At 36.0% G+C, this 15,905-nt stretch overlaps 12 pseudogenes; all 12 read left to right on the top strand.

Moving 5' to 3' along the window:
* The first annotated feature begins 1,479 nt into the window (after nt 1-1,479).
* Nucleotides 1,480-1,598, top strand: LOC145649029 (5S ribosomal RNA; annotated as a pseudogene).
* A 1,105-nt stretch (nt 1,599-2,703) lies between these two features.
* On the top strand, nt 2,704-2,822 carry LOC145646806 (5S ribosomal RNA; annotated as a pseudogene).
* A 1,106-nt stretch (nt 2,823-3,928) lies between these two features.
* On the top strand, nt 3,929-4,047 carry LOC145646807 (5S ribosomal RNA; annotated as a pseudogene).
* A 1,106-nt stretch (nt 4,048-5,153) lies between these two features.
* LOC145646808 (5S ribosomal RNA) lies at nt 5,154-5,272 on the top strand (annotated as a pseudogene).
* A 1,105-nt stretch (nt 5,273-6,377) lies between these two features.
* On the top strand, nt 6,378-6,496 carry LOC145646809 (5S ribosomal RNA; annotated as a pseudogene).
* A 1,106-nt stretch (nt 6,497-7,602) lies between these two features.
* Nucleotides 7,603-7,721, top strand: LOC145646811 (5S ribosomal RNA; annotated as a pseudogene).
* A 1,105-nt stretch (nt 7,722-8,826) lies between these two features.
* Nucleotides 8,827-8,945, top strand: LOC145646812 (5S ribosomal RNA; annotated as a pseudogene).
* A 792-nt stretch (nt 8,946-9,737) lies between these two features.
* LOC145648411 (5S ribosomal RNA) lies at nt 9,738-9,856 on the top strand (annotated as a pseudogene).
* Nucleotides 9,857-11,073: 1,217 nt separating this feature from the next.
* Nucleotides 11,074-11,192, top strand: LOC145646813 (5S ribosomal RNA; annotated as a pseudogene).
* Nucleotides 11,193-12,298: 1,106 nt separating this feature from the next.
* LOC145646814 (5S ribosomal RNA) lies at nt 12,299-12,417 on the top strand (annotated as a pseudogene).
* A 2,316-nt stretch (nt 12,418-14,733) lies between these two features.
* On the top strand, nt 14,734-14,852 carry LOC145646815 (5S ribosomal RNA; annotated as a pseudogene).
* A 667-nt stretch (nt 14,853-15,519) lies between these two features.
* On the top strand, nt 15,520-15,638 carry LOC145646816 (5S ribosomal RNA; annotated as a pseudogene).
* The last annotated feature ends 267 nt before the right edge of the window (nt 15,639-15,905 follow it).

Genomic DNA, 15,905 nt, shown 5'->3' on the forward strand with positions numbered 1-15,905 from the left:
TCCTCAAAAATCTATCTGTTAGCACCTTGGACTACGAGATGCTGTAAGCTTCTCTTGCATCACTTTAATTTACTTTCAAGATGACATGCTAGGATGTGAAGTGCAGTGATTAATTAAAAAAACTATCTGTTAGCACCTGGGAATAGCAAATGCTGTAAGTTTTTGTTGCATCACTTTACTTTAATCTGCAACTGACAAGCTTGTATGTGAAGTGTACAGATTAAATAGAAATATTTTAGTACCAGGGAATAGCAGGTGCTGTAAGATTGTATTGCATCCCTTTAATTTATGTTCAAGCTATCATGTTCAAATTTGAAGTGCAGTGAATAATTAACTCAAACTATCTGTTAGCACCTGGGAATAGCAGATGCTGTAAGTTTTTTTTGCATCACTTTCATTTACTCTCCAACTCACATGCCTGAATGTGAAGTGCAGTGATTCATCAAAAAACTATATGTTAGCACATTGGACTACGAGATGCTGTAAGCTTCTCTTGCATCACTTTAATTTACTGTCAAGATGACATGCTAGGATGTGAAATGCAGTGATTAATTAAAAAAACTATCTGTTAGCACCTGGGAATAGCAGATGCTGTAAGTTTTTGTTGCATCACTTTACTTTAATCTGCAACTGACAAGCTTGTATGTGAAGTGTACAGATTAAATAGAAATATTTTAGTACCAGGGAATAGCAGGTGCTGTAAGATTGTATTGCATCCCTTTAATTTATGTTCAAGCTATCATGTTCAAATTTGAAGTGCAATGAATAATTAACTCAAACTATCTGTTAGCACCTGGGAATAGCAGATGCTGTAAGTTTTTTTTTGCATCACTTTCATTTACTCTCCAACTCACATGCCTGAATGTGAAGTGCAGTGATTCATCACAAAACTATATGTTAGCACATTGGACTACGAGATGCTGTAAGCTTCTCTTGCATCACTTTAATTTACTGTCAAGATGACATGCTAGGATGTGAAATGCAGTGATTAATTAAAAAAACTATCTGTTAGCACCTGGGAATAGCAGATGCTGTAAGTTTTTGTTGCATCACTTTACTTTAATCTGCAACTGACAAGCTTGTATGTGAAGTGTACAGATTAAATAGAAATATTTTAGTACCAGGGAATAGCAGGTGCTGTAAGATTTTGTTGCATCACTTTACTTTAATCTGCAACTGACAAGCTTGTATGTGAAGTGTACAGATTAAATAGAAATATTTTAGTACCAGGGAATAGCAGGTGCTGTAAGATTGTTTGCATCCCTTTAATTTATGTTCAATCTATCATGTTCAAATTTGAAGTGCAGTGAATAATTAGTGCCTCAGTATACCAGCTCCGTATTGTAAGCTTTTATTGCATCATTTAATTACATTCAAGATAACATTCTAGAATGTCAAGTGCAGGGATTAATAAAAAAATTGTCAGATTGGTCTTTGATCATATTTGCTATGATTAGGCAATTTGAGTAAGTGTTTAAGGCTTACGTCCACACCAGCTTGAGAACGCCCAATCTCATCTGACCTTGGAAGCTAAGCAAGTTTGGGCCTGAATAGTACTGAGGTGGGACCCTACCTAGGAATACCAGGTGCTGTAAGCTTTTCTTGCATCACTTTAATTTACTTTCATGCTGACATGCTCAAATGTGAAGTGCAGTGATTAATAAAAAAAACTATCTGTTAGCACCTGGGAATAGCAGATGCTGTAAGTTTTTTTTGCATCACTTTCATTTACTCTCCAACTCACATGCCTGAATGTGAAGTGCAGTGATTCCTCAAAAATCTATCTGTTAGCACCTTGGACTACGAGATGCTGTAAGCTTCTCTTGCATCACTTTAATTTACTTTCAAGATGACATGCTAGGATGTGAAGTGCAGTGATTAATTAAAAAAACTATCTGTTAGCACCTGGGAATAGCAAATGCTGTAAGTTTTTGTTGCATCACTTTACTTTAATCTGCAACTGACAAGCTTGTATGTGAAGTGTACAGATTAAATAGAAATATTTTAGTACCAGGGAATAGCAGGTGCTGTAAGATTGTATTGCATCCCTTTAATTTATGTTCAAGCTATCATGTTCAAATTTGAAGTGCAGTGAATAATTAACTCAAACTATCTGTTAGCACCTGGGAATAGCAGATGCTGTAAGTTTTTTTTGCATCACTTTCATTTACTCTCCAACTCACATGCCTGAATGTGAAGTGCAGTGATTCATCAAAAAACTATATGTTAGCACATTGGACTACGAGATGCTGTAAGCTTCTCTTGCATCACTTTAATTTACTGTCAAGATGACATGCTAGGATGTGAAATGCAGTGATTCATTAAAAAAACTATCTGTTAGCACCTGGGAATAGCAGATGCTGTAAGTTTTTGTTGCATCACTTTACTTTAATCTGCAACTGACAAGCTTGTATGTGAAGTGTACAGATTAAATAGAAATATTTTAGTACCAGGGAATAGCAGGTGCTGTAAGATTGTTTGCATCCCTTTAATTTATGTTCAATCTATCATGTTCAAATTTGAAGTGCAGTGAATAATTAGTGCCTCAGTATACCAGCTCCGAATTGTAATCTTTTATTGCATCATTTAATTACATTCAAGATAACATTCTAGAATGTCAAGTGCAGGGATTAATAAAAAAAATTGTCAGATTGGTCTTTGATCATATTTGCTATGATTAGGCAATTTGAGTAAGTGTTTAAGGCTTACGGCCACACCAGCTTGAGAACGCCCAATCTCATCTGACCTTGGAAGCTAAGCAAGTTTGGGCCTGAATAGTACTGAGGTGGGACCCTACCTAGGAATACCAGGTGCTGTAAGCTTTTCTTGCATCACTTTAATTTACTTTCAAGCTGACATGCTCAAATGTGAAGTGCAGTGATTAATAAAAAAAACTATCTGTTAGCACCTGGGAATAGCAGATGCTGTAAGTTTTTTTTGCATCACTTTCATTTACTCTCCAACTCACATGCCTGAATGTGAAGTGCAGTGATTCCTCAAAAATCTATCTGTTAGCACCTTGGACTACGAGATGCTGTAAGCTTCTCTTGCATCACTTTAATTTACTTTCAAGATGACATGCTAGGATGTGAAGTGCAGTGATTAATTAAAAAAACTATCTGTTAGCACCTGGGAATAGCAAATGCTGTAAGTTTTTGTTGCATCACTTTACTTTAATCTGCAACTGACAAGCTTGTATGTGAAGTGTACAGATTAAATAGAAATATTTTAGTACCAGGGAATAGCAGGTGCTGTAAGATTGTATTGCATCCCTTTAATTTATGTTCAAGCTATCATGTTCAAATTTGAAGTGCAGTGAATAATTAACTCAAACTATCTGTTAGCACCTGGGAATAGCAGATGCTGTAAGTTTTTTTTGCATCACTTTCATTTACTCTCCAACTCACATGCCTGAATGTGAAGTGCAGTGATTCATCAAAAAACTATATGTTAGCACATTGGACTACGAGATGCTGTAAGCTTCTCTTGCATCACTTTAATTTACTGTCAAGATGACATGCTAGGATGTGAAATGCAGTGATTAATTAAAAAAAACTATCTGTTAGCACCTGGGAATAGCAGATGCTGTAAGTTTTTGTTGCATCACTTTACTTTAATCTGCAACTGACAAGCTTGTATGTGAAGTGTACAGATTAAATAGAAATATTTTAGTACCAGGGAATAGCAGGTGCTGTAAGATTGTTTGCATCCCTTTAATTTATGTTCAATCTATCATGTTCAAATTTGAAGTGCAGTGAATAATTAGTGCCTCAGTATACCAGCTCCGTATTGTAATCTTTTATTGCATCATTTAATTACATTCAAGATAACATTCTAGAATGTCAAGTGCAGGGATTAATAAAAAAAATTGTCAGATTGGTCTTTGATCATATTTGCTATGATTAGGCAATTTGAGTAAGTGTTTAAGGCTTACGGCCACACCAGCTTGAGAACGCCCAATCTCATCTGACCTTGGAAGCTAAGCAAGTTTGGGCCTGAATAGTACTGAGGTGGGACCCTACCTAGGAATACCAGGTGCTGTAAGCTTTTCTTGCATCACTTTAATTTACTTTCAAGCTGACATGCTCAAATGTGAAGTGCAGTGATTAATAAAAAAAACTATCTGTTAGCACCTGGGAATAGCAGATGCTGTAAGTTTTTTTTGCATCACTTTCATTTACTCTCCAACTCACATGCCTGAATGTGAAGTGCAGTGATTCCTCAAAAATCTATCTGTTAGCACCTTGGACTACGAGATGTTGTAAGCTTCTCTTGCATCACTTTAATTTACTTTCAAGATGACATGCTAGGATGTGAAGTGCAGTGATTAATTAAAAAAACTATCTGTTAGCACCTGGGAATAGCAAATGCTGTAAGTTTTTGTTGCATCACTTTACTTTAATCTGCAACTGACAAGCTTGTATGTGAAGTGTACAGATTAAATAGAAATATTTTAGTACCAGGGAATAGCAGGTGCTGTAAGATTGTATTGCATCCCTTTAATTTATGTTCAAGCTATCATGTTCAAATTTGAAGTGCAGTGAATAATTAACTCAAACTATCTGTTAGCACCTGGGAATAGCAGATGCTGTAAGTTTTTTTTGCATCACTTTCATTTACTCTCCAACTCACATGCCTGAATGTGAAGTGCAGTGATTCATCAAAAAACTATATGTTAGCACATTGGACTACGAGATGCTGTAAGCTTCTCTTGCATCACTTTAATTTACTGTCAAGATGACATGCTAGGATGTGAAATGCAGTGATTAATTAAAAAAAACTATCTGTTAGCACCTGGGAATAGCAGATGCTGTAAGTTTTTGTTGCATCACTTTACTTTAATCTACAACTGACAAGCTTGTATGTGAAGTGTACAGATTAAATAGAAATATTTTAGTACCAGGGAATAGCAGGTGCTGTAAGATTGTTTGCATCCCTTTAATTTATGTTCAATCTATCATGTTCAAATTTGAAGTGCAGTGAATAATTAGTGCCTCAGTATACCAGCTCCGTATTGTAAGCTTTTATTGGATCATTTAATTACATTCAAGATAACATTCTAGAATGTCAAGTGCAGGGATTAATAAAAAAAATTGTCAGATTGGTCTTTGATCATATTTGCTATGATTAGGCAATTTGAGTAAGTGTTTAAGGCTTACGGCCACACCAGCTTGAGAACGCCCAATCTCATCTGACCTTGGAAGCTAAGCAAGTTTGGGCCTGAATAGTACTGAGGTGGGACCCTACCTAGGAATACCAGGTGCTGTAAGCTTTTCTTGCATCACTTTAATTTACTTTCAAGCTGACATGCTCAAATGTGAAGTGCAGTGATTAATAAAAAAACTATCTGTTAGCACCTGGGAATAGCAGATGCTGTAAGTTTTTTTTGCATCACTTTCATTTACTCTCCAACTCACATGCCTGAATGTGAAGTGCAGTGATTCCTCAAAAATCTATCTGTTAGCACCTTGGACTACGAGATGCTGTAAGCTTCTCTTGCATCACTTTAATTTACTTTCAAGATGACATGCTAGGATGTGAAGTGCAGTGATTAATTAAAAAAACTATCTGTTAGCACCTGGGAATAGCAAATGCTGTAAGTTTTTGTTGCATCACTTTACTTTAATCTGCAACTGACAAGCTTGTATTTGAAGTGTACAGATTAAATAGAAATATTTTAGTACCAGGGAATAGCAGGTGCTGTAAGATTGTATTGCATCCCTTTAATTTATGTTCAAGCTATCATGTTCAAATTTGAAGTGCAGTGAATAATTAACTCAAACTATCTGTTAGCACCTGGGAATAGCAGATGCTGTAAGTTTTTTTTGCATCACTTTCATTTACTCTCCAACTCACATGCCTGAATGTGAAGTGCAGTGATTCATCAAAAAACTATATGTTAGCACATTGGACTACGAGATGCTGTAAGCTTCTCTTGCATCACTTTAATTTACTGTCAAGATGACATGCTAGGATGTGAAATGCAGTGATTCATTAAAAAAAACTATCTGTTAGCACCTGGGAATAGCAGATGCTGTAAGTTTTTGTTGCATCACTTTACTTTAATCTGCAACTGACAAGCTTGTATGTGAAGTGTACAGATTAAATAGAAATATTTTAGTACCAGGGAATAGCAGGTGCTGTAAGATTGTTTGCATCCCTTTAATTTATGTTCAATCTATCATGTTCAAATTTGAAGTGCAGTGAATAATTAGTGCCTCAGTATACCAGCTCCGTATTGTAAGCTTTTATTGCATCATTTAATTACATTCAAGATAACATTCTAGAATGTCAAGTGCAGGGATTAATAAAAAAAATTGTCAGATTGGTCTTTGATCATATTTGCTATGATTAGGCAATTTGAGTAAGTGTTTAAGGCTTACGGCCACACCAGCTTGAGAACGCCCAATCTCATCTGACCTTGGAAGCTAAGCAAGTTTGGGCCTGAATAGTACTGAGGTGGGACCCTACCTAGGAATACCAGGTGCTGTAAGCTTTTCTTGCATCACTTTAATTTACTTTCAAGCTGACATGCTCAAATGTGAAGTGCAGTGATTAATAAAAAAAACTATCTGTTAGCACCTGGGAATAGCAGATGCTGTAAGTTTTTTTTGCATCACTTTCATTTACTCTCCAACTCACATGCCTGAATGTGAAGTGCAGTGATTCCTCAAAAATCTATCTGTTAGCACCTTGGACTACGAGATGCTGTAAGCTTCTCTTGCATCACTTTAATTTACTTTCAAGATGACATGCTAGGATGTGAAGTGCAGTGATTAATTAAAAAAACTATCTGTTAGCACCTGGGAATAGCAAATGCTGTAAGTTTTTGTTGCATCACTTTACTTTAATCTGCAACTGACAAGCTTGTATGTGAAGTGTACAGATTAAATAGAAATATTTTAGTACCAGGGAATAGCAGGTGCTGTAAGATTGTATTGCATCCCTTTAATTTATGTTCAAGCTATCATGTTCAAATTTGAAGTGCAGTGAATAATTAACTCAAACTATCTGTTAGCACCTGGGAATAGCAGATGCTGTAAGTTTTTTTTGCATCACTTTCATTTACTCTCCAACTCACATGCCTGAATGTGAAGTGCAGTGATTCATCAAAAAACTATATGTTAGCACATTGGACTACGAGATGCTGTAAGCTTCTCTTGCATCACTTTAATTTACTGTCAAGATGACATGCTAGGATGTGAAATGCAGTGATTAATTAAAAAAAACTATCTGTTAGCACCTGGGAATAGCAGATGCTGTAAGTTTTTGTTGCATCACTTTACTTTAATCTACAACTGACAAGCTTGTATGTGAAGTGTACAGATTAAATAGAAATATTTTAGTACCAGGGAATAGCAGGTGCTGTAAGATTGTTTGCATCCCTTTAATTTATGTTCAATCTATCATGTTCAAATTTGAAGTGCAGTGAATAATTAGTGCCTCAGTATACCAGCTCCGTATTGTAAGCTTTTATTGGATCATTTAATTACATTCAAGATAACATTCTAGAATGTCAAGTGCAGGGATTAATAAAAAAAATTGTCAGATTGGTCTTTGATCATATTTGCTATGATTAGGCAATTTGAGTAAGTGTTTAAGGCTTACGGCCACACCAGCTTGAGAACGCCCAATCTCATCTGACCTTGGAAGCTAAGCAAGTTTGGGCCTGAATAGTACTGAGGTGGGACCCTACCTAGGAATACCAGGTGCTGTAAGCTTTTCTTGCATCACTTTAATTTACTTTCAAGCTGACATGCTCAAATGTGAAGTGCAGTGATTAATAAAAAAACTATCTGTTAGCACCTGGGAATAGCAGATGCTGTAAGTTTTTTTTGCATCACTTTCATTTACTCTCCAACTCACATGCCTGAATGTGAAGTGCAGTGATTCCTCAAAAATCTATCTGTTAGCACCTTGGACTACGAGATGCTGTAAGCTTCTCTTGCATCACTTTAATTTACTTTCAAGATGACATGCTAGGATGTGAAGTGCATTGATTAATTAAAAAAACTATCTGTTAGCACCTGGGAATAGCAAATGCTGTAAGTTTTTGTTGCATCACTTTACTTTAATCTGCAACTGACAAGCTTGTATGTGAAGTGTACAGATTAAATAGAAATATTTTAGTACCAGGGAATAGCAGGTGCTGTAAGATTGTATTGCATCCCTTTAATTTATGTTCAAGCTATCATGTTCAAATTTGAAGTGCAGTGAATAATTAACTCAAACTATCTGTTAGCACCTGGGAATAGCAGATGCTGTAAGTTTTTTTTGCATCACTTTCATTTACTCTCCAACTCACATGCCTGAATGTGAAGTGCAGTGATTCATCAAAAAACTATATGTTAGCACATTGGACTACGAGATGCTGTAAGCTTCTCTTGCATCACTTTAATTTACTGTCAAGATGACATGCTAGGATGTGAAATGCAGTGATTAATTAAAAAAAACTATCTGTTAGCACCTGGGAATAGCAGATGCTGTAAGTTTTTGTTGCATCACTTTACTTTAATCTGCAACTGACAAGCTTGTATGTGAAGTGTACAGATTAAATAGAAATATTTTAGTACCAGGGAATAGCAGGTGCTGTAAGATTGTTTGCATCCCTTTAATTTATGTTCAATCTATCATGTTCAAATTTGAAGTGCAGTGAATAATTAGTGCCTCAGTATACCAGCTCCGTATTGTAAGCTTTTATTGCATCATTTAATTACATTCAAGATAACATTCTAGAATGTCAAGTGCAGGGATTAATAAAAAAAATTGTCAGATTGGTCTTTGATCATATTTGCTATGATTAGGCAATTTGAGTAAGTGTTTAAGGCTTACGGCCACACCAGCTTGAGAACGCCCAATCTCATCTGACCTTGGAAGCTAAGCAAGTTTGGGCCTGAATAGTACTGAGGTGGGACCCTACCTAGGAATACCAGGTGCTGTAAGCTTTTCTTGCATCACTTTAATTTACTTTCAAGCTGACATGCTCAAATGTGAAGTGCAGTGATTAATAAAAAAAACTATCTGTTAGCACCTGGGAATAGCAGATGCTGTAAGTTTTTTTTGCATCACTTTCATTTACTCTCCAACTCACATGCCTGAATGTGAAGTGCAGTGATTCCTCAAAAATCTATCTGTTAGCACCTTGGACTACGAGATGCTGTAAGCTTCTCTTGCATCACTTTAATTTACTTTCAAGATGACATGCTAGGATGTGAATTGCAGTGATTAATTAAAAAAACTATCTGTTAGCACCTGGGAATAGCAAATGCTGTAAGTTTTTGTTGCATCACTTTACTTTAATCTGCAACTGACAAGCTTGTATGTGAAGTGTACAGATTAAATAGAAATATTTTAGTACCAGGGAATAGCAGGTGCTGTAAGATTGTATTGCATCCCTTTAACTTATGTTCAAGCTATCATGTTCAAATTTGAAGTGCAGTGAATAATTAACTCAAACTATCTGTTAGCACCTGGGAATAGCAGATGCTGTAATTTTTTTTTGCATCACTTTCATTTACTCTCCAACTCACGTGCCTGAATGTGAAGTGCAGTGATTCATCAAAAAACTGTCTGTTACTTCCTCCGTATACCAGATGTTGTAAGCTTTTATTGCATCATTTAATTTACATTCAAGATAACATTCTAGAATGTCAATTGCAGGGATTAATAAAAAAAAATTGTCAGATTGGTCTTTGATCATATTTGCTATGATTAGGCAATTTGAGTAAGTGTTTAAGGCTTACGGCCACACCAGTTTGAGAATGCCCAATCTCATCTGACCTTGGAAGCTAAGCAAGTTTGGGCCTGGATAGTACTGAGGTGGGACCCTACCTAGGAATACCAGGTGCTGTAAGCTTTTCTTGCATCACTTTAATTTACTTTCAAGCTGACATGCTCAAATGTGAAGTGCAGTGATTAATAAAAAAAACTATCTGTTAGCACCTGGGAATAGCAGGTGCTGTAAGATTGTATTGCATCCCTTTAATTTATGTTCAAGCTATCATGTTCAAATTTGAAGTGCAGTGAATAATTAACTCAAACTATCTGTTAGCACCTGGGAATAGCAGATGCTGTAAGTTTTTTTTGCATCACTTTCATTTACTCTCCAAATCACATGCCTGAATGTGAAGTGCAGTGATTCATCAAAAAACTATATGTTAGCACATTGGACTACGAGATGCTGTAAGCTTCTCTTGCATCACTTTAATTTACTGTCAAGATGACATGCTAGGATGTGAAATGCAGTGATTAATTAAAAAAACTATCTGTTAGCACCTGGGAATAGCAGATGCTGTAAGTTTTTGTTGCATCACTTTACTTTAATCTGCAACTGACAAGCTTGTATGTGAAGTGTACAGATTAAATAGAAATATTTTAGTACCAGGGAATAGCAGGTGCTGTAAGATTGTATTGCATCCCTTTAATTTATGTTCAAGCTATCATGTTCAAATTTGAAGTGCAATGAATAATTAACTCAAACTATCTGTTAGCACCTGGGAATAGCAGATGCTGTAAGTTTTTTTTGCATCACTTTCATTTACTCTCCAACTCACATGCCTGAATGTGAAGTGCAATGATTCATCAAAAAACTATATGTTAGCACATTGGACTACGAGATGCTGTAAGCTTCTCTTGCATCACTTTAATTTACTGTCAAGATGACATGCTAGGATGTGAAATGCAGTGATTAATTAAAAAAACTATCTGTTAGCACCTGGGAATAGCAGATGCTGTAAGTTTTTGTTGCATCACTTTACTTTAATCTGCAACTGACAAGCTTGTATGTGAAGTGTACAGATTAAATAGAAATATTTTAGTACCAGGGAATAGCAGGTGCTGTAAGATTGTTTGCATCCCTTTAATTTATGTTCAAGCTATCATGTTCAAATTTGAAGTGCAGTGAATAATTAGTGCCTCCGTATACCAGCTCCGTATTGTAAGCTTTTATTGCATCATTTAATTACATTCAAGATAACATTCTAGAATGTCAATTGCAGGGATTAATAAAAAAAATTGTCAGATTGGTCTTTGATCATATTTGCTATGATTAGGCAATTTGAGTAAGTGTTTAAGGCTTACGGCCACACCAGCTTGAGAACGCCCAATCTCATCTGACCTTGGAAGCTAAGCAAGTTTGGGCCTGAATAGTACTGAGGTGGGACCCTACCTAGGAATACCAGGTGCTGTAAGCTTTTCTTGCATCACTTTAATTTACTTTCAAGCTGACATGCTCAAATGTGAAGTGCAGTGATTAATAAAAAAAACTATCTGTTAGCACCTGGGAATAGCAGATGCTGTAAGTTTTTTTTGCATCACTTTCATTTACTCTCCAACTCACATGCCTGAATGTGAAGTGCAGTGATTCCTCAAAAATCTATCTGTTAGCACCTTGGACTACGAGATGCTGTAAGCTTCTCTTGCATCACTTTAATTTACTTTCAAGATGACATGCTAGGATGTGAAGTGCAGTGATTAATTAAAAAAACTATCTGTTAGCACCTGGGAATAGCAAATGCTGTAAGTTTTTGTTGCATCACTTTACTTTAATCTGCAACTGACAAGCTTGTATGTGAAGTGTACAGATTAAATAGAAATATTTTAGTACCAGGGAATAGCAGGTGCTGTAAGATTGTATTGCATCCCTTTAATTTATGTTCAAGCTATCATGTTCAAATTTGAAGTGCAGTGAATAATTAACTCAAACTATCTGTTAGCACCTGGGAATAGCAGATGCTGTAAGTTTTTTTTGCATCACTTTCATTTACTCTCCAACTCACATGCCTGAATGTGAAGTGCAGTGATTCATCAAAAAACTATATGTTAGCACATTGGACTACGAGATGCTGTAAGCTTCTCTTGCATCACTTTAATTTACTGTCAAGATGACATGCTAGGATGTGAAATGCAGTGATTAATTAAAAAAAACTATCTGTTAGCACCTGGGAATAGCAGATGCTGTAAGTTTTTGTTGCATCACTTTACTTTAATCTGCAACTGACAAGCTTGTATGTGAAGTGTACAGATTAAATAGAAATATTTTAGTACCAGGGAATAGCAGGTGCTGTAAGATTGTTTGCATCCCTTTAATTTATGTTCAATCTATCATGTTCAAATTTGAAGTGCAGTGAATAATTAGTGCCTCAGTATACCAGCTCCGTATTGTAAGCTTTTATTGCATCATTTAATTACATTCAAGATAACATTCTAGAATGTCAAGTGCAGGGATTAATAAAAAAAATTGTCAGATTGGTCTTTGATCATATTTGCTATGATTAGGCAATTTGAGTAAGTGTTTAAGGCTTACGGCCACACCAGCTTGAGAACGCCCAATCTCATCTGACCTTGGAAGCTAAGCAAGTTTGGGCCTGAATAGTACTGAGGTGGGACCCTACCTAGGAATACCAGGTGCTGTAAGCTTTTCTTGCATCACTTTAATTTACTTTCAAGCTGACATGCTCAAATGTGAAGTGCAGTGATTAATAAAAAAAACTATCTGTTAGCACCTGGGAATAGCAGGTGCTGTAAGATTGTATTGCATCCCTTTAATTTATGTTCAAGCTATCATGTTCAAATTTGAAGTGCAGTGAATAATTAACTCAAACTATCTGTTAGCACCTGGGAATAGCAGATGCTGTAAGTTTTTTTTGCATCACTTTCATTTACTCTCCAACTCACATGCCTGAATGTGAAGTGCAGTGATTCATCAAAAAACTATATGTTAGCACATTGGACTACGAGATGCTGTAAGCTTCTCTTGCATCACTTTAATTTACTGTCAAGATGACATGCTAGGATGTGAAATGCAGTGATTAATTAAAAAAACTATCTGTTAGCACCTGGGAATAGCAGATGCTGTAAGTTTTTGTTGCATCACTTTACTTTAATCTGCAACTGACAAGCTTGTATGTGAAGTGTACAGATTAAATAGAAATATTTTAGTACCAGGGAATAGCAGGTGCTGTAAGATTGTATTGCATCCCTTTAATTTATGTTCAAGCTATCATGTTCAAATTTGAAGTGCAATGAATAATTAACTCAAACTATCTGTTAGCACCTGGGAATAGCAGATGCTGTAAGTTTTTTTTGCATCACTTTCATTTACTCTCCAACTCACATGCCTGAATGTGAAGTGCAGTGATTCATCAAAAAACTATATGTTAGCACATTGGACTACGAGATGCTGTAAGCTTCTCTTGCATCACTTTAATTTACTGTCAAGATGACATGCTAGGATGTGAAGTGCAGTGATTAATTAAAAAAACTATCTGTTAGCACCTGGGAATAGCAAATGCTGTAAGTTTTTGTTGCATCACTTTACTTTAATCTGCAACTGACAAGCTTGTATGTGAAGTGTACAGATTAAATAGAAATATTTTAGTACCAGGGAATAGCAGGTGCTGTACGATTGTATTGCATCCCTTTAATTTATGTTCAAGCTATCATGTTCAAATTTGAAGTGCAGTGAATAATTAACTCAAACTATCTGTTAGCACCTGGGAATAGCAGATGCTGTAAGTTTTTTTTGCATCACTTTCATTTACTCTCCAACTCACATGCCTGAATGTGAAGTGCAGTGATTCATCAAAAAACTATATGTTAGCACATTGGACTACGAGATGCTGTAAGCTTCTCTTGCATCACTTTAATTTACTGTCAAGATGACATGCTAGGATGTGAAATGCAGTGATTAATAAAAAAAACTATCTGTTAGCACCTGGGAATAGCAGATGCTGTAAGTTTTTTTTGCATCACTTTCATTTACTCTCCAACTCACATGCCTGAATGTGAAGTGCAGTGATTCCTCAAAAATCTATCTGTTAGCACCTTGGACTACGAGATGCTGTAAGCTTCTCTTGCATCACTTTAATTTACTTTCAAGATGACATGCTAGGATGTGAAGTGCAGTGATTAATTAAAAAAACTATCTGTTAGCACCTGGGAATAGCAAATGCTGTAAGTTTTTGTTGCATCACTTTACTTTAATCTGCAACTGACAAGCTTGTATGTGAAGTGTACAGATTAAATAGAAATATTTTAGTACCAGGGAATAGCAGGTGCTGTAAGATTGTATTGCATCCCTTTAATTTATGTTCAAGCTATCATGTTCAAATTTGAAGTGCAGTGAATAATTAACTCAGACTATCTGTTAGCACCTGGGAATAGCAGATGCTGTAAGTTTTTTTTGCATCACTTTCATTTACTCTCCAACTCACATGCCTGAATGTGAAGTGCAGTGATTCATCACAAAACTATATGTTAGCACATTGGACTACGAGATGCTGTAAGCTTCTCTTGCATCACTTTAATTTACTGTCAAGATGACATGCTAGGATGTGAAATGCAGTGATTAATTAAAAAAACTATCTGTTAGCACCTGGGAATAGCAGATGCTGTAAGTTTTTGTTGCATCACTTTACTTTAATCTGCAACTGACAAGCTTGTATGTGAAGTGTACAGATTAAATAGAAATATTTTAGTACCAGGGAATAGCAGGTGCTGTAAGATTGTTTGCATCCCTTTAATTTATGTTCAAGCTATCATGTTCAAATTTGAAGTGCAGTGAATAATTAGTGCCTCCGTATACCAGCTCCGTATTGTAAGCTTTTATTGCATCATTTAATTACATTCAAGATAACATTCTAGAATGTCAAGTGCAGGGATTAATAAAAAAAATTGTCAGATTGGGCTTTGATCATATTTGCTATGATTAGGCAATTTGAGTAAGTGTTTAAGGCTTACGGCCACACCAGCTTGAGAACGCCCAATCTCATCTGACCTTGGAAGCTAAGCAAGTTTGGGCCTGAATAGTACTGAGGTGGGACCCTACCTAGGAATACCAGGTGCTGTAAGCTTTTCTTGCATCACTTTAATTTACTTTCAAGCTGACATGCTCAAATGTGAAGTGCAGTGATTAATAAAAAAAACTATCTGTTAGCACCTGGGAATAGCAGATGCTGTAAGTTTTTTTTGCATCACTTTCATTTACTCTCCAACTCACATGCCTGAATGTGAAGTGCAGTGATTCCTCAAAAATCTATCTGTTAGCACCTTGGACTACGAGATGCTGTAAGCTTCTCTTGCATCACTTTAATTTACTTTCAAGATGACATGCTAGGATGTGAAGTGCAGTGATTAATTAAAAAAAACTATCTGTTAGCACCTGGGAATAGCAGATGCTGTAAGTTTTTGTTGCATCACTTTACTTTAATCTACAACTGACAAGCTTGTATGTGAAGTGTACAGATTAAATAGAAATATTTTAGTACCAGGGAATAGCAGGTGCTGTAAGATTGTTTGCATCCCTTTAATTTATGTTCAATCTATCATGTTCAAATTTGAAGTGCAGTGAATAATTAGTGCCTCAGTATACCAGCTCCGTATTGTAAGCTTTTATTGGATCATTTAATTACATTCAAGATAACATTCTAGAATGTCAAGTGCAGGGATTAATAAAAAAAATTGTCAGATTGGTCTTTGATCATATTTGCTATGATTAGGCAATTTGAGTAAGTGTTTAAGGCTTACGGCCACACCAGCTTGAGAACGCCCAATCTCATCTGACCTTGGAAGCTAAGCAAGTTTGGGCCTGAATAGTACTGAGGTGGGACCCTACCTAGGAATACCAGGTGCTGTAAGCTTTTCTTGCATCACTTTAATTTACTTTCAAGCTGACATGCTCAAATGTGAAGTGCAGTGATTAATAAAAAAAACTATCTGTTAGCACCTGGGAATAGCAGATGCTGTAAGTTTTTTTTGCATCACTTTCATTTACTCTCCAACTCACATGCCTGAATGTGAAGTGCAGTGATTCCTCAAAAATCTATCTGTTAGCACCTTGGACTACGAGATGCTGTAAGCTTCTCTTGCATCACTTTAATTTACTTTCAAGATGACATGCTAGGATG

This window comes from Electrophorus electricus, chromosome 13 (genome assembly GCF_041902795.1).
Source record: "Electrophorus electricus isolate QZ-2024a chromosome 13, ASM4190279v1, whole genome shotgun sequence".
NCBI lineage: Eukaryota > Metazoa > Chordata > Actinopteri > Gymnotiformes > Gymnotidae > Electrophorus > Electrophorus electricus.